We start from the raw sequence: 26,856 nt of genomic DNA on the forward strand, positions 1-26,856 counted from the left end.
GTTTCTGAGCAGTCTGTGCTAGAATCTTCAACTTATTTTTGAACATCGATGAGTTGAAAGCTTTCAGTGGTAAAGAATTTAATCACTTACCCATTTCCCTTTGCTACGTTCTGGTGGCCATATGTATGGGGGTAGCTGCAATGCCGATATCATGGGGGTCAAAGACAAGATTGTACTGAAGATGGGAAAATAATAAGACAGAGTATCCTACAAATCAGTTTAAAAGGTTATCTTTGTTAGCTCAGAACAGCAACCTAGTTCAAATGATTGCATTCCTCGTAAGGAACTTCTTATAGCACCATTCGCCAAGTTTATAATCTGCACTGCCCTCCATGCCCTGAAATGAGGCAAGAAGGGAAGTGCCAGAGTTCATGTTTGAGATCAGGACATACATAAAATCTCATCCAGAAGTTACTCTAACAAATAAAACTCTAAAGTGGTCAGGTATGGATTAGATGATGAAAAACAACCAACCAGAGCTTTCAGATAAAATAAAGAAAAGAAGTGGTGGGGGAAAGGCAACAACTAACTTTATAAGGCACAGCTGCTCATGTACAGGTTCTTTTCTATGACAAAAGCTCATATACAGCACCCGGTGGTTTGGTTTATGAAGTATTTGAATAACAAGTAATCTTGATACTATCAAAGTTATAACAAAGTAATAAAGCCAGGCTGTTAACTCCTTCCCCCCTTCTCTGTGGTAGCAAAATTATGTACTCTTCACAAACTATCAAAGACATAGCAAATTATTCATAAATAAATATTTAATGAACACAAATATCATTTTTAGTATTTTGTCTTAAAATTATTGAACCCTGAAGATTTTCATCTAAAAACATAAATGTGTTTTACTAGGAGAAAATCATTATTAATTGGTAACTGTAGAAAAACTGTGGAAAAAGAGGTATGAGGTGAATTGTTTTTATTGTAAATAACCAATATCTAAAAATTATTAAGGTGTTGATAGTATGTATAGACATTTGTATGGACTTGAATATCAAGCCTTATAAAATTAAGAAGAACTGGTAAACCAAAAGCCTTATAACAATCTACTTTTAATACAAGAAGATTTATTTTGAAGTTCTCACTTGAGAAAGTAAATAATATTAAAAAGTCCCTCGGCAGAAACACTGAGGGGGTCTCAGACCTACATTTTTAAGGAATGAAGCTACTATGACTTTCCTCCCACATGTGAGGAGTAGGTTGTAATCAATTACTAATAGAAAGGGAGGACTGATCAAGAAAAGGCAATGGGATGAGCAAGGGTAATATTGAAAGCCTTTGCTAGAGCTTTATAAATACAAGGAGATAAGCTGAGAAAAATCATCAGGCCAAGTCACTTCACCCATAATAAAAACATTTCTTCTTGATTACTACTCTGTTTCTGACAGAATTTTAAATGAGAAAATATGACTCATTTTAATATTTATTGCCTGATAAATGCTTTTAAAAATCTATATACATGGCTATTTAAAAAACTTGTGCCATGCCACCAGGAAAGTTTATTTTTAATAGCTGTTTTTTTATGTGTCACCCCCCCAAAAAAATCCAAAAAAGACAAGAATGGCTTATGCCCCCTCTGTTGTCTTTCCAGCAGCAGATAATTGTTAAATCCCATTCCTGGAGGGACTTGCCATTGCTGGGAGCTCCTGCTGCTGTGAGGGCAGGTTGAGTCATTAATCGGACTTCATGCTCCCATTAAACATGAATTCGTTCTAATCTCATTTCTTGCAAATAATGCAGAAAGCAAAAAATATTGGTAATAGAGCACGGACATTTCAAAACAAAAGAAGAATATGGATGCTCCTGAAATATCAGGTCATATTTTTTAAATGTATAAAAAACAGATATCCTAAGCATTCACATTGGTAAGGAAACATTAATGCAATAGTTGGTTTTCTGTATATTCCTTTTTTATTTTTGTTGTTCTTCAGCTATAGTCTCCATATTCCCTCTGCCACTCTCTCCTGCCCCACTCACTACCACCTCCCATCCGCTTTTAATTGTTTTTGAACCTGTAAGAGCTGCAAGATTAACATAAAAGGACTGAGAGGACTCAAATGAGAAACAATTAATTTTCACACCCTGGTCAGGGTAACTCAAAGGGGGAAAAACCTAGAGCTTCACTTTATTTTCATATTTAAAAAGTAAGCTGAGACCAAAATTAATTTATGCACTTGATCACCACCCACCTTTCTTCCACCTGGCCAAAGCTTCAAAGACCCATGAATGGGGAAAACCTGTTCATGAGAGTGCTGTGCTCCAAGATTTTTTCTGCAGCTACTGTCTAATTGTGTTTTAGGCTTCTCAAAATCAAGTACATCACTATTCAGACTCATGCATTTGTAGTGTAAATTATGTAGTTATATCTTGAAAACCTTATATTTTCCTTTGTGGCTGTCTTCTCAGTGTTCAGTAAGTGAGTACTTTTAAAAAGCTGATTAGGAAATAACCATAGCTACTACTGATTGAGTGTCTGTTATGTGCTAAGCATGACATATGTACTGTCTCATTTCTTCAGAATGATCCTTTGAGGATTACCAGAGGTGTTACCATTATGGTTATGTGGCAGGACAGAGACATCAAACACTTTGCTTAAAGTCACTAGTCCAATAAGAAGTGCACCTGTGCTTCAGACCCAGGCAAGTTGATGCTAACTCCTTGCTCATAGAAGAGTGGTTCTCTGATTTCAGTGATCAAACAAAACACCTGAGGATGCTGTGCTGTTCAAGTGCTAACTCTGTTTCAGTAGGTTAGGGTGGGACCAGAGTTTTGGTATTTTTAATGAGCTCCCAACTGATGCTGATGCTGGGGTCCTTCTAGCATACATGGAATAACCAGGCTCATGGCCATTGGTTCTCAAACTTTAGAGACTTCAGAGAAACTTGGAGGGCTTGTTACAACACAGATTGTTGAACCCCGTGCCCCTGTTTCTGAGTCAACAAATTTGGAGTGGAATGTGCTAATTTGCATTCTGAACAGTTCCCAGGTGATGCTGATGCTGCTGACCTAACTACCATATTTAGGGATCCACTGCCATAAAAGATGAAGCCCTGCCCATGAAATTCTAACTCTATAGGCACTGGGAGGGCCTAGGGAGAGAAGGTTTCATAATAGCTTCAGGTGATTTTTATAATCAGGTAGGTTTGCAGAACAATTTGCTGAACAATATACATGTGGCCTGTTACATTAGAGTGTAGTATTCTCTAGAAAGAATATGGCACAATAGATTATATTATATTACTCACCTGAGACAATGATATTATACAAAATTATACTACCATAGAGAAAGATTCCTATATAATTTTTTAAATAATAATTTCCTTTTACCTGGCTTTTGGTAGGAGTTTTTTTGAAGCAATACAAGACCAGTGCCTGATTTTCTAGATTGACATGGTTTTATTTTATTTTACTTTGGTATATGTTTCTTAAAATGGGGACTGTTGAGAAAGCAACCACCCAACTTTGCTGTTAGGTGTTTCACTCTGGTAGTTGTGACAATGCACTTACATTGATGAGGCGTATCAGCTTTGTATATGTGTTTGCCACTTTGTCCAGGCCAGAAATCCTAACAGAATCCAAGTCAGAAAATCATTTGCTGAGATTTGGCTGGGGCAAGAAGTCATGAGATGCTCATCTGAGTTGACCACAAACCCTGTGTGCATATGCACCCAAGGAAAGTAGATGCTGAGCTCTTCACTCAGGGCATCTCCTAGTTTGGATGCTTTGTCTTCTTCCTCACCTCTAGCCTTGGGCTAGGTGTTGCTGCTGCTAAGAATTATACCTCTCCTAAGACATGCAGCGACCAAACTTGGCTACAAAAGAGGCAGTGCAGAAAATGTGAACACAGATTGACCTTTCCTTCCAGAAACAATTTAGATGTCTATTCACTATGAAAAGAAAACAGAAAAAAGAAACCCCACTCCACATCCATGAGTATGTCTTATTTTCATTGACTAGAAAAATGGACACTTTGGAGTGTACTATCTATCCACTATTGACTTTTAGCAAACATTCTTAGTTATAGTTTGGACCTTGCAAAACATGGTGTTGAACTGTGTGGGTCCACATACACATGAATTTTTTCAATAGACACTGTGAATGAATTTTTCTTATAATTTTCTCTTCTCTAGCTTACTTTATTGTAAGAGTACAGCATATAATCCATATAACATACCAAGTATATGTTAATTGACTTTATATTCATCAGTAAAGCCTCTGATCACAGTAGCCTATTTGTAGTTAAATTTTCAAAGAGTCAAAAGTTATATGAGGATTTTCAACTATGCACGGGGATGCCACTTCTCATACCTGTGTTGTTTAATGGTCCACTTTACTTTACATATGCAGTAAGGATATAGAGTAATATGACAAGAACAAGTACATGTACTAGTTGGGTGAGGCAAAGTGATCAATATTGTTGAAATTCTCAGGGTCCATTTTCTAGATCATTTTTTCTTCCCTTCTTGATAAACACTATTCCTCAAAATTGGTGTTTATCATTTTTGTATGACTTTAAACTGGTAAATGCTTCAATGCAGAAAGAATAAACAATATTTGCTTTGGAGGTTTCTGAACTTTACCTCAGTGGATATCGTACTTTATATATTCTTTGACATAAATGGGTTTTACCACACAATACACTTTAATGTTAAGTATGGTCCTGTTAAGTAATAAATAATGTTAATTATTTTCATGCTCTATTTTGTTGTGTGATGTGAATGTACTACAGTTCATAAGCCCATTCTATTGTTTATGAAAATTAATATTGTTTTCATTAAAATTTTTATTGTGACATGGTTACAATGAATATTCTTTGAGCCCTAGTGCAAATTTGTAGAGCTCTTCTTGGGTACAACATCAGCTTTATTCAATGTTGACCTGTGGTGCACTATCCACAGGTGGATACTGAGTCCTTTAAAGGTGGCTATTTTGAATGGGATGTCCTGTAAGTATAAAATACACATTGGTTTTCAGGGACAAAATGAAATAAGAATGTAAAATAGCTCAAAATTTTTATGTTGATTATATGTTGAAATAATAATATTTTTGAATACATTGAGTTCAATAAAATATATTGTTAAAATGAACCTTATGTTTCTTTTTCCTTCTTAAAACATGACTACTGGGAAGTGTGACTTGCAATCGTGGCTCACATTTTATTTTTATTGGGAAGGATGGCCCAACTGGTCGCCAAAGTGGTTATACCAATTTTATCCCCAACAGTGATGTTTATGAACTTCCTCACATTTTTGCTAATACATGGTATTGTTAAATTCTGATTTTTGCCATTTATCTGTAAAATAAGATCTATTTATGGTATAATTTTGCACTTAACTTATTATATCCAAGGTTGAAAATTATACATATATATTGTCTATTTTGTTTTTTTTTTTCTCAAGAATACGTGTTGACCATTTTTCTATTGGGTTATTGGGTTCTTATTGATATGTAGGAATTGTTTATATTCTCCTAGTGTATGTCTTAAAAACATTTTTATGGTCTCTTGATATTTAGAAATGCTTAATATAATGTGTCTATTTATTGACTTTGAGAACTTGATCTCAGTTAAATAATATTTTGAAATATCTCAACAGGCTTAGGGATTTTTTTGTTTTAATAACTGCTTTTTTAAACATTCTCTTTACTGTATTTTTTCCATTGCTATTTCTCCCCCCTATACCCTTTTCTACCCCCTGCCCTCCCCACCCTATAACTACCACACTGTTGTCCATGTTCATGAGTTTCTTTCTCTTCCCCCAACCCTTTTTCATCCCCAGCAACTAGAACAGGACTTAGTATAAATAGGCACTCATAAATATTTGTTAAATAGTATAAATAGGCACCAATAAATATTTGTTAAATAAAATTATGTCATGTGTCTGTGGTTTTCTGGAGTCTATATTATGCCTTTGTCATCAGCTTCCTTTCTCAGGATTTAGAATCCCTTTCCGTTTAGTTTTATATAGCTTACTTTCCTTTCTTTTGAGGCTCACTGGTTTCTTACCTTCACTTTTCTGGCAATTTGTACTTACATAGGGTTTCTCAAAGTATATTGCTTGCAATAGCAATATCAAGGGCTAAAATGTTATGTGAAAAATAGATTATCATAGACAAATGGGGTTTGGGAACTAAGTTGGACAGATTTTGTGATTATTGGACTTATGCAGACTTTGATATTCTAAAACTAGGGTGGATGTAGGGTATAGCATTTCCCAACTTGTTGTAGCATGGGTGTGCTTTACAAAAGTTAAAAGTTGTGCAACCACTGTCTCAAGAATATATTTAAAAAAGAAACATAAATGGACCTATTGAAGAACTAGATTAAAACCCAAAGACTGTGATTATGCACAAAGCAAAATGTTGAATGTGGTCAATAATTTGGGAAAAGCAAGTTTTGAAATTTATAAACATTTAACTCAGCTTAATTTTTCAACATAAGCTGTTTTCTTAAAATTTAAAAACCACTCCCATTTCACAATGTCTGGGTGTGCATGTCACCCACGTTAGGGGCTGTACTTTAAGTTAATGTGATTAACAGAACATACTAAAGTTAGATTTTACTTTCTGGTTAGAGAGGATATTTTTGAAATAAGATATTTCTAATATAAAAAATATTTCTGTGTTTTTTGAAATTTCTCTTGCATCAACAACTTAGGATAGAAATATCTTCTTGGTCATTTTGGGGGTATTTTTCTCTTTCATTCTAAATTAAGCATTTGTATTAATAAAACATATTTCATTCATTCTGTGAGCACTGGGATATGGTGTAGGATAGACAGAAAAGCTTACATTATATCCTTGCATACAGTGGGAAGAAAGTGTTAAATTTATAAAATTATCTTTCATTGGTTTCTGGTTTAAGGCTGCTAGCTCTTTTGATTTAGAAGGGGTAAGAGATGACATGATCAAAAAACTGATCCACAGGACAAGATGTCAAATTGGTAAAGCTGATTTGGAGAGCTGGTTGGCAATATTTATGAAAATTGAAAGTAGGTATTCCTTTTGGTGAAGTAATTCCACTTTTTGGTATCTACCCTAGAGGAAAACATCACTAATATGTGTCATGATACATATTCAGAAATATTCATTGATAAGATACTTTTAATAGTGAAAAACAGAAAAATTATATACTAGTTAAATGTTCTTTACTAGTGAAATAATTAACTTGAAAGTACAGAAGATTTTTTAAAAGATATAACTATATCTAATGATATTGAAAGATTGTTAAGATATTTTGAGCAGAAAAAAGTAAGTTGTAAAACAGAGTGTTCAAAACAATCGTATTTGAGATAAAAACACAACAGTTACATCTTTTTACAGACATATAATCTAAATGCAGTAATTAAATACAGTATGAAAAAAATAGTAGTTATATGTGGTGAGGGTACCTGAATTGAAAAAAGTAATGAGGAAGATGCAAAAATAATTTCTTGTATTGCTTGGGTAATTATTAATCAAAAAAATTAAAAAGTTACTTATTTAAATTTCGTTTTAATCTTTTACGCATTTAACTGTACCACATCTCAAATTTTGCAAAACAAACTCAGGTTACTGGTCTTTGCTACCTATAAATGGTAAATGATAACTTTCTTCTTACCTTTTGATTATGCATACTCTTATTATTTTGAGGACTATTTCCTAAAGACCAGGGACAGAAATGAAGAAGTCAGAAAGAAAAGCCTTTCTCTCAGTAAGAGAGCAGGAGCACATATAGAAAATTCTTCACTTGACAATTTTTCCCCAGGAAAGGACATGTAGAAATGTATTTGGCAACAACAAAGCCAGGTTTGGCTTTTAGAAACAAAGAAAAATACAAGCAGCCCTGGGTGAAATTCCTTTGAAGACTACCAGTGCTGTCTGCTGTTGGCATTCTTCCTCTGGAAAGGTATGGGCAAATATGTATGCGGTGGCTGCCTCCCCAAACTGGGCACTAGATTAAAAACATGCCAAAGCAAAGACACTTAGACACATGCTAAGATCTGAATGTCTTGGGCTGTAAAAACAGGTAGAGAGGCCAGCTCAGTTGAAACCTGCAATTGGATATTAGGGAGAGCAGAGAGACGTTATGGGGGAACTCATGAACCTATTTGAACATCATAAGTCTGAAATTTCCAGATGAAATTGAGCCTTGTACGGTTCCATTTACCACACTTTCCATTTCAGGTTGTCTGGGTTTGAGTGACAGCTTGCTCACCCTCACCCCCAGGCTACTTGATGAAATTATGGAGCAGAGCCTGCCCTGCCCCTAGGAAGTAGATAAGGGAACTAGCAGCAGGGGAATGTGGAATGAGGGAGGGAGCTCCTGGTGGTGGCTCTGAGCAGGTAGAGTGCTGACAAGAGGAGGGGAAAGAGGTGGGGTGGGTTTAATAGGAGGGCCTGTGAATGAGAATGTGAAGACTTTTGATGGAGGCCTCCTGTGGAGAGGAGGATAAAAGAGGATAGAGTAGGACAGGGTGGAAAAAATAGCCCAGCTTTCGAAGTAGAGCACTTGAAACAGGGGGTGTTATTTAGAACAGCAATTGGTCAGAAAATCCAGAACAACAAAAGAAACACAGAAAGGCACTGCCTAAGAAAGAAAGTCTTTGTTGCATTTTTATGACTGCTTTTAAAGTGGGAGAGGACTAATAATGGATAGAATTATTTCAGCATCTCTAAATGTGTACCTACCTGCCTTTGCCATGGCCAGGATGTTTTACTAGGCTGCCTATCAGGTCTTATTTCCTTAAAGAGATGAAGATGTAGCTATCCATTCCCATCAGAGGTGTAAAAACTGGTCCTTGACACAGATGTAGCCTTCTGTGCTCCACTGAGTAAGAAAAAGAGACAAAGAGTGAAAAAGGTATAGCTTAGCAACTTCAGTGTTTTCCTCTTTGGTTTTTACCTTAGGCTGCTATTTCTCTCTCCCCTTTGAGTTTCTGTTAAACACATTAAAAGTATTAGTTGTGTTTTTGTTGAATTTTTCAATCCCCCCCAAAGTTACCTTTGGGAAGAACAGATCATGGACTCCTAGAAACTTAAAACTACCTTGGGTTAATCCAAGGCACATTTTTTTCCCAGGGGGTCACTTGAGGCATATCAGTAGTACTAGTTTGTTTTCAAATCACATTTAGCAGATATTTTTTTTAAAAAAACCATCAATAAGTCTTTGTTTCTCATGAAAACAAAAGGCAGATTTTGCAAACAAAGAAGGTCATTTATTGCCAAAATGAAAATGTTTTGCATATAAACAATATGACACTTTACCTGAGAAAAATAGAGCTGAATTAATGACAGCAGATTCTGTTCATATCCACCCTGCCTATTTACTGGTGGTAAAAAATTTGCCCTTGAAGTGCAATGCTTTTTCCTCACAGACTTACAGAGGTATTAAGCCATTTCGTTAAATGAAAATTGATAGTTTGATAAGCAATTAACATGTGCTTCTTTTAGACAGAGCCAACTATTTCATTAGATTTTAAGATAACAGTGTCTCAAGGCTTTCATTTAAATGCACATGTAGCACATTAGATATGGCCCCATTTGAAGCTATTCCTGAGACTACGAAGGAAGAATATCTCTCTCTTTAATAAAGCCCAACAAAGAGCCTTTTTCAGGAGAGCTTAGGTACCAAAACTCCAGGCCATAGTCAATAACAATGTCTCATGAGACTGTCCAAGACAGAGTGATTATCTGTGGGTTCAGGTGGTCATTCAGAACTGTAAGTTGTTTTCAAATGCATCATAGAGAATGCATGCTACGAAGAAAGTGAGAAGAGAAACTGATTCAAGAATGTAATTGATGTGAAAATAGCATAACAAACTAAACCACATTATAAACTGATGGCAACCCATTGTTCTCTGAAATTTGGAGGGCAAGATAATACAATATATGTTCACTTGGAATTGAGTGTGCTGATCCAGCACTTCCCTTGGCTCTCTACAAAGAGCATAAAATCTGTGCTTTAAAAATGTATGAGGCAATACCCTCATTGGATGGGATGCCTTAAGATACCCTGATGCCTTACACTTCACTTGGGATCGACTGCAATATGTGTGTTGGAAATCTCTTTCACAATTATGAAATTTTACTTCCAATACAAAAATATCTTGCAGACTAAATGAGAAGTAACACCACTCCAGAGAAAAGTACTGGCTGTCTTCCAGATTAATATGGGGTTATGGTCCATGACTGGGTTCGATGAGGTAACAATTTCCCACCACTCTTCCAGATACACAGGAAATTGTTGTGCTTGAAATAGATGTGGGCTAAGTAACTAATTAAAATAATTTGGATCAAGAAATGTGACATGGAACGTGATGTAGATATTTCCAGTTCTTATTCAGGAAACCTTATTGCTAAAAGGTTGAAAGATAATTGAGAAAATAATTTATATGGTGGTGAGAGTTATTTGTGTGAAGTTAAAATACAGAGTGCTTTTCACTGAGATGGAGAAGCTGCCAAATAGCTCTTGGTGATAATTCTATGCACAAAATTTTCATAGTGGGCTTCAATACCTTGCCAGATGAAAGCTTTTGCTCAATTTAAAGTTGGAAAAGAGATTTGAGTCTTCACCAAGGATAATGTGTTAAGCTTGGTAATTAAACACCGTTCTTCATAAATAATGCCAAAAGCACATTGGGAACATTGGGCTCATATATTACTATACTTTAAAGAAACCAAGGACCTAACAACATTTTGATAAGATCACACACACACACATTAACATCAGGACATGAAATGAGTTCATATAATTTTTCTAATAAAATATTATTAAATGATATAAAAAGTATGCTTATAACTATAAATAATAGCATCATAGCAATAAGACAATAACTGTTGAATGTCATAATTAAAAATATTACTTCCTATTTTTTAAAATTTTTTTCTATTTCATATTTATTGTGTTTTACAAATGCATTATCCCACAAGGTTAAACAGCATTCTTCTCCTTCACAGGCAATTTGAGAAATATTTACATTAACTATACTTTTAAGAATCTCAATGCTATTATTTGAATTCACATCATTTTTGCTTTTTTAGCTGAACCTAGGATTTAAAAAAATCAATTTTGCTTTACAGAAGCAAACAAAAGCAAACAGAAACAAAGCCATAAAATCATAATTATTAAAAAAACTGATTTTATTTAAAACACCAAACATGGAATAGACATGTGAATATTCCTAACCTGAAAAATGATTCCTCCACATTATATCAATGAAACTTATTGGTGGGCCACTGGGAGGATAATGTTTACCTTTGAAAGGCTCATGAGCAGTCCTTGTCATATCCGCAAAAGAGTTCTCCAATAACTGAAGGTTAGAAGTGTCATAGGGTCTGCTTTTGTCCTGAAATAGCAACAAGGGGAACTTGGGTGTTGCCAATCACATTGTTGGAGAATGAATTAACATTATCTTTGTGTTTTAAGAAGGTGGGTAATTTAACCTCTGTTTAATGAGGAAAACCAGAAACATATACTGTTACATGAGGCAATTCATCAAAGCCCCTGAAAACATGAGAAAGGGCGAGCTGCCACTGATGAGGCAAGTAGGGTTTGAGGTAAGAAAGAAAAGGAGGGTTGCTGAACAATGGATTCATCCTAAAGAGCTGAATAGGAGAATTAAGATGGAAGAAAAGGCCCAATATTATGCTAAGGAGACAAGGAGCCACATATATATCCCTACCTACCTTAAAAAGGCTTTTGACTTCATACAGAGTTGCATTTTACAGAAGAATTAGAAACTAAAATCAGTGGATTTGGTACAATTGTTAAAAATATAAATAATAAAACATGAAATCACACTCATTGTGGGGAGATGATTATTCTATAAAAAGCACATAAGAACTGAAACCTGCAAATGGAACAACAGATTCATATTTCTCATCTAATATTCATGCTAGTGTAGAAGCATATTGAGTGGATGGTAAGCAAATTAGTGACATTTAAAAAATTGTTTTTCATACTTTGTTTCACTCTTGGGGCCCTTCCTCTCTTTAAGAAACAGAACCATCCAAATTTAAGTAGGTTAAATGTCTGCATGATATAATACTATATTAAGATGATTCCATTGTAAAAAATCAAATGGGTTAAATATATGGATAAGGACACTAAAGGATTGGACATAAGAGTTAATGGAAACAATAAGGACAAGAAGGTCTTCCTGAATCCACCAAAACCACCTTCTTAGAAGGGTGATTAAGACAATCATGAAGTAAATAAAATTTTTTGTTGTGTGTGAGTGCAAGGTCTATAGTCGCTTCTTAATTAGAAGAACCTATTTAATTAATTTTTAATTAAAAAATTTGAGCAATGGAAGAAACTTCCTCTCATACAGGAAGCAGATAATTATTTTAACATTTGGTGGCCTTTCATTAAATATTCTGAAAAATATAAACTGTGTAAATGCCAAATATTGCAACATGATCTTCCTCAGTCTGTTACTATACAGAAGTAAGCAGCTGAGTGGAAAGAAAAGAAAGTTTCTCTGCTTAGAAGAAAGATGGCTTTTATTTATCTAGCCTAGTATGCTTTTCTACTCATTGCTATTTTAGAAAGATTATAGTTGTAAAAGACTCACTTAGTATACTCTTAGACCAGACTTACTAATAGATGCCCATTTTAAAAGAAAAGGGTAAAAATAACATACTAAATAAAAATAAAAACACAGTGTAATTAGGTTTAATACATATTTATGTTTATCAAAAGGTAATATCTTTCATATCATATATTAAATTTTTATCAGCTATGCTTTTGCATAGGACTCAGTGGTTCTCTTTTATTCTTTTCCTCTCTATCAGAGGATAAGAGCACAAATATTACTGAACAGGAAAACCAATTAAAAGTTCTATTATTGGAAAGAAAAACAGGATTCTGTACTTACTTCTAGTCAAACCCAGGAACATGAAAAATGAAGGCCATAGGTCTCAAGTAGAAAGAGACTGCCTGCCTGTTAGAAACTCAGGTCTATTGCAAAGTGTGTGAGTTTAGGCCAAAAGTTTAGTGTCTCTGAGCTGCTGTTGAATTGTGGTGCTCTGCTGCAGGGCCATGATGAGTGTTGAAAGAAGTGGTACATGGGAGATACTCAGTGTCAGGCACTGCATACACTTAATGGAAGTTAGATATTGTCAGTGGTGCAAGTGGAAAAAGCAAGCACATATCTTGTCACATGTTTGCTACCCCACCATTAAAGTAAGAGGGCCAAATAAGAAATAATACTTAACAAAAGAACAGGATGCAAAACACTGGCATTGAAGTCAAAGCAATGTTAAAGAACACAAGGATGAATAAACTTGAATCTCAATATGAAAATGATGTTCCCATCATAAATCTCATCCAAATCTTATTATTAAATCAAAAAGAGTATGTTTCTTTAGTGCTAGAATGACTTAACTCTGTTATTTGAGATGAAATACAAGATTTCATCATTTGACAGGCAATAATAACAATGTAGTGCCATATTTAATTTTTATCATATTTAATTTTAAGATTACCTGCTACTTACAGCAACTGATGCTAGTTTTATATTGCAGTAAGGCTGTATATTTTTCTTTTTAAATCTGTATTTCAGTGACAATTTTTTAAATTTACATAATTTTTAAAATTTTTGTTCAAGTACAGTCATCTGCCTTCTACTCTGCACCCCAGCCATCCCCACCGCTCTCCCCTGATTCCACCTGCTCTTAGTTTTGTACAGGTGTCCTTTATAGTTGTTGCTACAAACCCCTCACCTTTTCCCAATTGCCTTCTCCTACCTCCCCTCTGGTTACTGTCAGTTTGTTCTTAATTTCACTGTCTCTGATTACGTTTAGCTTGCTTATTTGTTTTGTTGATTAGGTTGCACTTAAAGGTAAAATCATATGGTATATTTTTTTTTACTGCCTGGCTTATTGCACTGAGCACGATGCTCTCCAGTTCCATCCATGCTATTGCAAAGGGTAGGAGCTCCTCCTTTCTTTCTGCTGTGTAGTATACCATCCTGTAAATATACCATGGTTTTTTTGATCCACTCATTTACTGATGGGCACTTAGGTTGCTTCCAAAACTTGGCTATTGTAAATTGTGCTGCTATAAACATTGGTGTACAAAGGTTCTTTTGTATTGGTGTTTCAGGGTTCTTAGAATATAATTCCAGCAGTGAATTTCCAGGTCAAAAGGCACTTCAATTTTTAGTTTTTTGAGGAAATTCCATACCGTTATCCACAGTGGCTACACCAGTCTGCCTTCCCACCAACAGTGCACCAGAGTTTCCTTTTCTCCACAACCTCTCCAACACTTGTTTGTTGATTTGTTTATGATGCTCATTCTCACCAGTGTCAAGTAGTATCTCGTTGTGGTTCTAATTTGCATCTCTCTGATGGGTAGTGGTGCTGAGCATCTGTTCATATATCTCTGTGCCCTTTGTATGTCCTCCTTTGAGAACTGTCTGTTCAGGACCTTTGACCATTTTGTAATTGGGCTTTTTGTCTTCCTAGAGTGGAGTTGTGTGAGTTCTTTATATATTTTGTCTAAGGTATCATTAGTAAATATGTTTTCTCATATGGTTGGTTCTCTTTTTATTTTAATGCTGTTTTTTCTAGCTGTGCATAACCTTTTTATTTTGATGAGATCCCATTTGTTTATTCTTTCCTTTATGTCCCTTTCTCTAGGGGACATGTCAGTGAAAATACTGCTGGTTGGAATACCTGAGATTTTCCTGCCTATGGTCTCCTGTATGACTTTTATGGTTTCATGACATATATTCAAATCTTTTATCCATCTTGAATTTATTTTTTTTGTATGGTGTAAGTTGGTGATCAAGTTTAATTGTTTTGCATGAACCAGTCCAATTCTCCTAACAGCATTTGTTGAAGAGGCTATTTTTGCTCCATTTTATGCTTCTTTCCCCTTTGTCAAATATTAATTGGCTGTAGAGACTTCAGTTTATTTCTGGGTTCTCTGTTCTGTTCCATTGGCCTATGTGCCTGTTTTTATGCTAGTACCAGGCTGTTTTGATTACAGTGGCCTTGTAATACAGTTTGGTATCAGGTATTGTGATCCTTTCTACTTTGTTCTTCTGTCTCAGAATTGCTGGAGATATTCAGGGTCATTTATGGTTCCATAAAAATTTTTGAAGTGTTTGTTCTATATCTGTGAAATATGTCATTGGTACTTCAGTATGGATTGTGTTGAATCTATAAATTGCTTTGGGTAATATGGACATTTTCATGATGCTGATTCTTTCAATCCATGACCATACTAATATGCTTCCATTTATTAGTATGTCTCCAAGTGTCTCCCTTGATTTCTTTATTCAGTGTTATATAGTTTTCTGAATACAGGTTTTTTACCTCCTTGGTTAGGTTCATTCCTAGATACTTTATTTTTCTTGTTGCTATATCAAATGGGATTTTTTCCTGATATTTGTTTCTGATATTTCATTGTTGGTATAAAAAATTCCTTTTATTTCTGAACATTGACTTTATATCCCCCTGTTTTGCCAAATTCATTTATTAGGTCAAGCAGGTTTTGGGTGGCCTCTATAGGATTTTCTATGAACACTATCATGTCATCTGCAAGCAATGACAGTTTTGCTTTCTCCTTTTCAATTTGGATGCCTTTTATTTCCTTTTTTGTCAGATTGCTGTGGCTAGGACTTTCAATACTACGTTGACTAGAAGTGGTGAAAGTGAACATCCTTGTCTTGTTCCAGATCTTAGTGGGAAAGCTTTTACTTTTTGCCCATTGAGTATGATGTTGGTTATATATCTCTCATACATGGCCTTTATTAGGTTGAGGAATGCTCCCTCGATTCCCACCTAGCTGAGTGTTTTAAACATAAATGGGTGCTATACCTTATCAAATGCTTTCCCCACATTTATGGATATGATCATGTGATTTTTTGTCTTCCTTTTTGTTTATGTGATGTATTAGGTTTATTGATTTATGAATATTGTACCAGCCTTGAATCCCTGGGATGAATCCCACTTGATCATGGTGTATGATTTTTTAAATATATTGCTGGATGAAGTTTGCCAATATTTTTTGAGGATTTTAGCATCTGCGATCATCAGCGATATTGGCACAAAGTTTACTTTCTTTGTTATGTCTTTATCTGGTTTGGGGATTAGGATGATGCTGGCCTCATAAAAAGAGTTTGGGAGTTTTCCCTCTTCTTAGATTTTTTGGAATAGTTTGTGAATGATAGGGGTTAGCTATTTAAATGTTTCGTAAAATTCTTCTGTGAAACAGTGTGGTCCAGAGCTTTTGTATGTTGGGAGCTTTTTGATTACTGCTTCAATTTCATCAGTTATTATTGGTCTGTTCAGGCTTTCTGCTTCTTTTTAATTCAGTTTTGGAAGATTATGTTTTTCTAGAAAATTGTTCATTTCACCTAGGTTTTCAAAGTTCTTGGTATATAGTCGATGGTAGTAATTTCTTACAATCCTTTGTATTTCTGTGGTGTATGTTGTAATCTCACCTCTTTCATTTCTTTTTTTAAAATTTATTTTAATTGTTCTTCGAGTACAGTTTTCTGTCTTTTACTCCCTTCCCAGCCTACCCCCCAGGCCTACCCACCTCCCTCCCATTTATACCCCCTTTAGTTTTTGTCCATGTGTCCTTTATACTTGTTCCTGTAAACGCTTCCCCTTTTTCTCTGAAATTTCTTCACTTCTCCCCTCTGGTCACTGTCAGCCTGTTCTCTATTTCAGTGTCTTTGGTTATATTTTGCTTGCTTGTTTGTTTTGTTGGTTAGGTTCCTATTAAAGGTGAGATCATATGGTATTTGTCTTTCATTTCTGACTGAGTTTATTTGGTTCCACTCTCTTTTTTTCTTGTGAGTCTGCTTAAAGGCTTGTCGATTTTGTTTATATTTTGAATGAACTAGCTCCTTGGCTTATTGATCTTTAGAATTATTATTTTAGTCTTTATATAATTTAATTCTGCTCTGATCTTGATTATTTTCTTCCTTTGACTAGCTCTGGGCTTTCTTTGCTGTTCTTCCTATACTTTTTGTAGATGTAGGGTTAGGTTTTTATTTAAAATGTTTCTATCTTTTTAAGATAGGCTTGTATTGCTATGCACTTCTCTCTCAGGACTGCTCTTACTGTGTCCCATAAGTTGTGGGTTGTTGTGGGTTCATTTTCATTTGTTTCCAGAAAATTTTATTTCTTTCCTAATCTCATTTTTAAACCACTTATTGTTTAATAGTATGCTATTCAATCTCCATGAATTTGAAATTTTTGAGTTTTTTTCTTGAGGTCGGTTTTTAATTTCAGTCCCTTGTTGTGATAGAAAATGCTGGATATGATTTCAATTTCCTTGAATTTGTTGAGACTTGTTTTGTGGCCTATCATGTGGTTTATTGTTGAAAATATTCCATGTGCATTTGAAAAGAATGTGTATTTAGCTTCTTTGAGATGAAAGTTTCTATATATATCATTTAAGTCCATTTCATCTAGGGCCTTGTTCAATGCCACACTATCTGCGTTGATATTTTATTTGAAAGATCTATTAATTTTTGACAATAGGATGTTAAACTCTCCTAGTATAATTTTGTCTCTGTCTATATCTGTGTTGACATCCTTCAAGGACATCTGTCTATATCTGTGTTGACATCCTTCATATTTTTTTAATATATTTAGGTGCTCCTATGTTGGGTGCGTATATGTTTTTCGTGTTTATGTCTTCTTGATGGATTCTTCCCTTGAGTATTATGAAGTGTCCTTCTGGTTCTCTTTTTATGGCTTTGCCTGAAGTCTATTTTGTCAGATATGAGTATTGGTAGCCAGGCTTTTTTTCTGTTTATTTTCTTGGAATATTTGTTTCGAGCCCTTCACTTTCCTTTTGTGTAGGTCTTTTATTCTGAGATGTGTCTCTTGTAGGCAGCATATGTGTGGGTCATGCTTTCTTATTTATTTAGCTACCCCATCTTTTGATTGGCAGATTTAATCCTTTTACATTTAAGGTTATTATTGATAGGTATTTGTTCATTCCTCCCCCTTTGTACCTGGGTTCCTCTCTGTTTCACTCTTTTCTTTCTCTTCTTATAGTGGTCCATTTAGTAAATCTTGTAGTGCTGGTTTGGTGGAGATGTATTCTTTTAGCCTTATTTTGTTCGGGAAACTCATTATTTTATATTCCATTTTAATTGAGAGCCTCTCTGTGTAGAGTAATCTTGGTTGCAGGCCTTTGTTTTTTTTTAAATTATCTGTAATATATCTTGCCTTTCTCTCAGGGATTGGAGTGTTTCTGTTGAGAAACCAGCTGCTAGCCTTATTGGAGCCCCTTTTTATGTCTCCCTTCCTGCTTTTAAGATTCTCTCTTTGTCTCCAATACTTGACATTTTAATTATGATATGTCTTGGAAGTGGCCTCTTTGGGTTCATCTTGAGTGGAACTCTCTATGCTTCTTGAGATTGCATTTTTTTCCATCTCCAGGTTCAGAAACTTTTCTGTCATTATTTTTTTCAAACAGGGTTTCTATCCCTTGTTCCTTTTCTTCTTTTTCTGGTATTCCTATGATTCAAATGTTGTTGTGTTTCATGTTATTTTGGAGTTCCCTTAAGCTATCTTCATGGTTTTGTAGTGTTTTTTCATGCAGCTGCTCTGCTTTGGTGTTTCTTTTCAACTTGTCTTTCAGCTCACTGATTTGGTCTTGTGCTTCATGTAACCTGCTTTTAATTCTTTCAAGTGTGTTTTTTATTTCTGAAATTTTATTGTTCATTTCTTCCTGCTTTTTGTTTATAGTTTCTATTTCATTTTTTATACTGTTTTAGTTCTCACTCAGTTCCTTGTAATTGTCTGTGAATTCCTTGAACATTCTTATAACCATTATTTTGAATTCTATATCTGATAGTTTGCTTACCTCCATTTCATTTAACTCTTTTAGTGGGGAGTATTCCATTCCTTGTTATTGCAGTTTCTTTTATGTCTCCTCATTTTAGGTGACTCTTTTTCTTTGTTTCTGCATGTCCTTATGTTTCATTTTGCCAGCTGTCTTTGTAGGGTGAACTTCTATGGTAGGAATTCTGTGTGATTCAACGGTATGGTCCCTTTGATCTCCTTGTCTGGATGCTCTAGGTTTGTCCTTTCTCCTGTTTTGGTGGGCTCTCTTGTTGTACTTGGTTTTTGCTTTCTGGTGGTTCCTGTAGGAGACTGTTCTGCATGGCATGGGCCCAGCTCCCACTGGGAGATGCACAGGACCCATGCCTATGGATAGATTCTCCCTTGGATAATCAGGCCTGTAATATGCCTAGGCCACCTTGAGTCTTGCTTTTTGCTTAAAACTCCCTCACCCAGATTTGTGTCAAACATTTACTGCAAAGTAACTTCCTAAAATCCATGCTAAACATTTCAAGGACAAGTATAACCAGTTCAACTATTTTTGCTTTTTCATTTTCAAATATCCCTCTTCCATGATGTGATTACTAGCATCCTCCCTTTTGTTTTCTGTAAAAGGTAACTGCCTAAAGCAACCTGTCCATAGTAAATGCGAACCATCATGTAATGTGCCGAGAAACCCAATAAAGAATGGTCACAGCAAGGGCCATGGCTTTTGCTCCCCTTGAGAGAAAAGTCATGATATCCCTTTTTCTCTACATGACTTGGTTGTCTGTGTGAATGTCTCATTTCATCCATAATGACTTAGACACTGTGGGCTAGTGTCTGCATCAGTTTCTTTATTGGTGGGTTGTTTCCTCTAGCAGGTATACTAATGTTCACAGCTCTCACCTATTCTTATATGTGATCAGTGTCGGGGGTAGGCAAAATGGATTAAGACAGTGGGAAAGTGTCTATGGGATTTAAAGTACCAACTAGTAGAGAAGTGGTAGGAGATCCTTTGGATAAGTATAGTGTTAACCATGGTATTTCACTCAACTAGCCACTTTTTATAGGTGAAAAAGAGATAAGACTCTTGTTAGAGGGGGGAAGGATTGTGAGCTGAATCCAGAAAACAGAGCACTTGTGCAAGGTTACATGATGAGATGTAGTGAGGGTAAAGGATAGAAAGAAAATATAGTGTGCAAGAGAACAGAGTTAACCACAATAAAACTCAGGAATAAAGTGAAATGGGCTAAGATCAGAGAGAGCTGCTGTGTAGTATTTACAATTATATGGAACAATAATTATTTACTGTAGTACTGGAACAACAGTAATATGACAAGAAATATATGATTTGGATAAGAAAAATAGAAAGTATACGATTAAGAGTAGTGTGTTATTGGAACATGAGTGAAGTGAAAGAAAGAAAATTAAAATACAATAAAGAGAATAAGGAAAACCAGTTAAACAATGCAATTAAACAGAGGAATAAAATGAAAACTAAACAGAAAGAAGAGAAATTAAAAAATAATAGTAAAATAAAAAGAAGTAAAAATAATGAAAATAATGATAATAATACAAGTAAACAATAAAATGCCAGTTTTATGGAATAGCAAAGTGAAATTTCTCTCAGTTTCTCAGCTTTGGGGTTAGCCTTGTGCTCCCTCCTTGTATCTGTCTCTGGATCTTTCACAACTGCAGATCTTATTGTCTCACTTGGGGAAAGAAAAAAAGGAGAGAGAAAAGAAAAAATAAGCCTCCTGATGACTTTAATCCCACTAAGAGAGTTCTGCTGGTCTTCCTGGATGTCACAGGAAGAGGTGGGGCTGGGCTCACTTTTCTCCCTTCCTATGGTTTTGCAAGGATAGGGGCCAGGTCTGGGCCACAATATTCACATTTGCCCAGCCTCAAGCCCAAGCCCTCCATGAGCTGTTGGGCCCCCCACTGTCCATCTGCATCAGGCCTGTGCCTTTAATTGTTCCCACCAGTTGTGCAAAGCCTGTGTGGTATACTTCCTCCTTGCTGTTTGTAAGCCCATGGTGGGGCTGGAACCCACCACACGGCAAGCAGCGCCACTCAACCTCTTGGCAAGCATCACAAATCAGCTTCCAGGCTAGGAAGGAGTAAAACGCAGGCGTTCCACTTAAATCAGCCTCATGGCAAGTAGTACCACTAGCAGCTAGAATCAGGTGCTGGACTAGTGGCTGGAATCAGCCTTAGGACCAGCGGCTTGATTCAGCTGCCTGGTGAGTGCTGGGAGCCAGCTGCTGCTAGAGAGTTCCTTACAGAGCATTTGTGAGCCTTTTTGTTTGTTTGTTTGTTTGTTTTTTGAGTAGAAGCCTTTGTTTAAGCCCACAGTTCTTAACAAGCTTGACTTTTCCACACAGCCAGATTTTTTAACCATACTGGATACTATGCAGGTCAGGGTCTTACATGGCCCAAATCTTCTCCCCTCTCCAGGGGTTGCCTGGCTCCCCAGTTTCTCTGATAATGACTTTTCCAGTGTCCACACTCCCAGAGAGTGTACACCGCTTCTACGTGTCTCCCACTTCATCTTTATTCCCCCCCAGCGACTTCTAGCATCCAGGTCCCTCCTGGTGCCAGGCTGCCCTCCCTGCTCTGGTAGGGGAGGGAGCTGGTGATCTAACTCTCCTCCAAGTATCCTGCAGCAGTTGCTGGGCTGGGGGCCATAACAGCCTAGGTCCCTGCGCAGAGCCCAGGGACCTTAGTGTCCCAATGCAATCTCCTCACTGTCTTTTTATCAATGTCCTCTATAATTTTTGGCCAAACTTCATATAAGCTGGGATTCTATTGGTTGTTCACTCTGCTCCTCAGAAGTTTGGCTAGGTGTTCTAGCTGGGCACAGGGAGAACTGGGCTCTGCTCTCACCTTCCTCACCGCCATCTTCCCTAATCCCTCAATAACAATTGTCGAGAAAGACAGTTTGTGCATACAGACTTAGATTCCTACTCATGTACCTAAGTACGGGCCTTGGGTGTGGTACACTCTCTAATAAAACTATCTGAAGAGTCCTCATAGTCTGTGCTGGATTTATCACCTTGTGTCGAAATATGTTTAACTGTTCCAGACTCAGTGTGGACTCCTTTGTTCTGCCCATGTGTGTAGTCATATGGTCCCTTGTCAATACCACTACCCTATCTGTCCCTTCAAGGAGAGGATTTAATAGGGGAGAAGGGTCTGGCCAGATCACTGGGCAGAGGGGAGTGGGAAAACCAGGAGCAGCAGGAGAAGGTGCATCCCACCCCCAGAGATGGGGAAGAGTTTGTGAAGCACTAAGGACTGTGTATGAGCAGTTGTCCTGGCAACTGGGTAGCACAGAGTGATGGAGGGAAATACCTTCTTACCTGCTTCTGTTGTGTAGAGGATTTGGGGCTGGACTATATAAAGTAGATAGTGCAGAGAGGCAGCTTTCTTTGTTTTCCCCTCATTCCTGGCCTGGGAGCTTGATTTCCTGGGCCAGCAGGCTATGGAGGCCATGTGGTCTAGGAATATTCCCAGGGCCCTTCTCTGAATGCTGTCTGCTTAGGAGCACAGCAGGCTCTGGACTGGTAGGATAGAAGGAAGAAAGCTTGGACTGGTGGTCCTTGGAAACCATGTGGCCAGGCAACAATTCCTGCACTCCTTCCCCACATTCAGGAGAGATTGTAGGAAGAGGGAAGTGTGCTATGAGTAGGACACCCAGATGCACAGACTCTGAAAGACGCCTGAAGCCAGAGAGCAACTGAAAACCAATTAAGCCACCTGCGTTTCTTAAAGGACAGTAATTTTGGTTGGGAGAAGAGGTTCCTGGCACAGACTTAAAGTGAGCTGGCAGAGGGTGGCAGTGTGATTTTCCTTGGGTGACTTAGAGGAAATGGGCATTGAGGAAAAGTTGCCATTATTTAAACTGCATAGCCTTTGATAAAAGACTTCTTTCCCTTTCTACTGAACTCTGCCTCCAGAGTTTTCAGCCTGTTAGAAGTGAGTAGTAGGACCCTGCTGGTAGTTTGGTTACAATAATGGTTTCCAAAATGAGGTCCTAGGTGCTCATAACAAGTCAAGCCCCCAAGGAGTGAGTCTGTGGGGCTTCTCCATTTCTGGGAATTCCTCTGGCTGTGTTGGCTGCTTAAACACACTTAGCAGATAGAAAGGAAACAGGTCTGGGAAGGGAACAGACTCTAAGAAGGCAAGAAGATTTGAGTCTTGGGGCCATGAAATGGGGCCCAGAAGAGAAGTGGTTGAGTTCTTGAGAGCCCATTACTGGGGGACACTGTTTGTGAGATTGGTTGGCAGAAAATTTGCTGTGAGTATTGTTGGAATAATTGAGTAATGGAAATCAGTTTTGCTTATATGTTCCCAGGTTGCCTGGATTCTTCTGGCCCTAGAGTTTGGCATGCTGTGCATTCAGACCAACAGGAGCTGTTCTGTTTTGGTTTTTTGAGGGAGCCCACTGGGTAGAATTTTAGCAGACTGGAGTGTGTGCAGCTACTATCCGATGTCTACGGAGGTATTGATTTATTATTGTAACGCTGTGTGGCCCATGTATGTTTTAGATTGCAGGGAAAGATGGCCCATGTGTGGTTTCCTAGATTACTGTGTCATTATTCAATATGAATAGTACTGACAACATTTACACAAATGGGATGAAATCCATTACGAAAAGGTGTTTATGGTGTATAATAAGGTTTCATCATAGACAAAGGTCTGCTTGTTGGTGCATAGAGGGGAAGGGACCTTGAAACCTCTTGGTGACAGTAAGACACAGAAAGAAAAGGAGAATGAAGAAATAAATCATGTTAATGCTCTGAACCCTGAGAACACAGTGTTAGTAGCAGGACTTCTACTGTCACAGCCCCCACTGCTACCTACACCTGAAATAGAGCCCAGAGAACCTATAACCACACTCCTCTATGACAGAAGATGGGTCCCCTGCAAAAACCTGTCCAGACACCGAGTGTGGTCAGGGAACCTCCCAATATGGAACAAGACAGTTCCCTTTGAGGCAATATCCTATAGGAAATCCAGATTGCTGGCTACCATTGGTCCCATACTCCATTTTACACTTCAGACTTACTGAATTGGAAGAATTCCGACTCCTCATAGAGGGAGGATACTCAGAAAATGGCAGATACTGCCTCCATTTTTGGCACTTATCATTCAAACTGGGCAGATATTCAGGCTCTTCTTAACATCTTGCTAACTGCAGATGAGAGATGGCTGGTTATTAATAAAGTTAATGAAGGGGCTCAACGCTTGCACTAAGAGAATCTCAATTGGACCCCCAATCCAGCTGAGGCAATTCGCTTGACAGAGCCTGACTGGGTCACAAATAGTGGGGACATAGCCTTCCTGGAAAATTACAGAAGATGCATATTGGAAAAGCTTAAGAAAGAAGTGCCTAAGCAAAATAGTGTGAATATGATGCAGGCCCTTCAACAAAAACCGAATGAAGACTTTTCTAAATTTTAAGAAAGGATTTGTGTGGCTTATCAAAAGCACACTGATGCCAACTTGCAGGCACCAGAAGATGGTGAACGTGACTTTTATTGGACAAAGTGCCGTGGATATCAGAAAGAAACACCAGAGTTTAGATGGGGCATTGAAAATAAATTCCTCTCAACTGGTGGACACAGCTTTTACAGTATACAATGCCTGGGAAGTAAGGAAGATAAAACAGGTCATGATGTTCTCAGAAACAGGGTGGTAAGACCAGAAGAAGGAGCAGGACCCTAAAGGGAAAAGGAGAGGTCCACTAGGCATCAATCAATGTGCCTATTGCAAGATGGAGGGCCACTAGAGAAAAGAGTGCCTGAAACTCAAAAGGGAAAATAGAATTGAAAACCCTCACTGAGAAATGTTAAAAAAGGAGAGGGAAGTCTGATGACAAGTGAGGAGGCCCAGGGGCTCCTTTGGATATCTCCCAACCTATTATTATTTTCCCAGGGGAGCCCTGGGTATAGTTAACTGTAGGGAACAAGCTAGTTGATTTCCTTGTAGATATGGAAGCTACATACTCAGTGTTGAATGCAAAATTAATCAAGAAAATTTTAGATGCAGTAATGATTATTGGAGTGATTGGACAAGTATAAAAACATGCATTCCTTCAAACTCTAGAATGCCAGCTTTGTGATCAAAAGCTTTCTCTCCATGCCAGACTGCCCTATTCTACTGCTGGGCTGAGATTTACTTTGCAAATTGCATGTACAAATAACATTTTCTCCTGAAAAGCAGCAATTGTGTGTATAGGTACTGCTGGAATATGCTCTCCAGCTCCAGGCACTCCTAACTTGCCCAGAAGGTCCTGGGGGTGAACTCTTCCCACCTGAGATTTATAAACAGGTTGATCAAACTGTTTGGGTGGATGAAACTCCAAGTAAAGTAGTTAATATCCAATCTGTAAAAATTAACCTAAAAGAAAGGGCATATACCCAACAGAAGAAAGACTACCCCATTAAAACAGGAGGCTTTAGAGGAGATTCAGCTATATTACAAAAATTCTTAAAATTAGGACTAATTTGATCATGACTGTCTCCCTTTGCTTCGCAGGCTTGTGCTCAATCCACTGAGCTACACCAGCCAGGGTGACTGTCTCCCTATAACACTCCCATTTTGCCAGTGGAAAAGAATATTGATTTTTACAGGATCTTAGAGCCATAAATGACATTTCTCAGGACATTAGTTCTATGGTACCCAACTCTGTTGACCATGGCACCTGGAGATAGCAAATGGTTTTCAGTCCTACACTTGAATGATGTCTTTTTCTGCATCCCAACAGATGAACAGGCTCAACTACTGCTGAATTATGCAGGACCCAGAAACTAAAGCCATACTTCAATACTGCTAGATCATGCTGCCACAAGGATTTAAGAACTCCCTGGCTATATTAAGGCAAATGTTAGCAAAGGACTCAAGGCATATTCAATTGAAATCATGAGTTCTTTTGCAATACATAGATAACATATTGATAGCTAGCAATACCTATGAGGACTATTTGCTCAATACCATCACAGTTCTAAATCATTTGGCAAAAAGGAAATATAAGGTATCACCTCATAAGGCCCATATATGCAAACAGGAGGTGGTATATCTGGGATTCCAACTGAAATAGGGTACAAATGCTTGATAGTGGAAAGAAAGTAGAGAACTAAAGGCAGCTTCCTGGAGTCTTAGGAAATACTGGGTTCTGCTGAATTTGTATTGCAAACTTTGGACTTAGTGCAAAACCCCTGTACAATTCCTTAAATGTCCTGGACTCTGAATCTTTCAAATGGAAAGGGATCATTTGACATCTTGAAGGAAAATCTAGTTTTGGCTCCTGCACTATGGTTGCTGTATTCACAGAAATCTTTCAAATTGTATGGTCATGAAAGACAGGGAATTAGACTGGGTTTTCATCCTCACACTGAGAAACATTCCCAGACTCATAGCCTATCTCTCAAAGCAGCTGGATCACATGATAAAGGGATAGCCACCATGTCCTCAAAAAGTGGAAGCTACCAGTGACATCTTACAAAAAGTTGAGAAGTTCAGTTTAAGGCAGCATACTATGGTACTGGTACCACACCAGGTCCTAATTCGATTGGAACAGAAAGGAGAGTATTGGCTGACAGCAGGGAGCAGGGAAAAATACCAGACCATTCTGTTGGACAACCAAAGTGTTACTTTATAGACTACCACAAACTTGAACCCAGCCACCCTGCTCCCAGACACAGAGGGAAACTCAGCTCTCCAGCATGACTGCTTGGAAATCATTGACCAAGTTTATTCTAGCAGGCTGGAACTTGACAAGCTTCTGGCAGCACCAGACTGGGAGCTATATACAGACTGGGAGCAGCTTCATGGATAATGGCCAACAATGAGCCAGATACATGTAGTCACCACAGATAAGGTAATAGAAGCCAGGGGTCCCCATTCTATGGGCCACAGACAAGTTCATGCCTGTAAGAACTGGGCTGTACAGCAGAAGGTGAGTTTGTAATGCTTTTGAAACATTCTGAAACTATCCCTCCAACTTCTGTCCATGGAAAAATTACCTTCCATGAGGGCCCTGGCTGGCATAGTTCAGTGGATTGAGCA

This window comes from Artibeus jamaicensis, unplaced genomic scaffold, assembly GCF_021234435.1.
Source record: "Artibeus jamaicensis isolate MK-2021 breed Jamaican fruit bat unplaced genomic scaffold, CSHL_Jam_final contig_886, whole genome shotgun sequence".
Taxonomy (NCBI): Eukaryota; Metazoa; Chordata; class Mammalia; order Chiroptera; family Phyllostomidae; genus Artibeus; species Artibeus jamaicensis.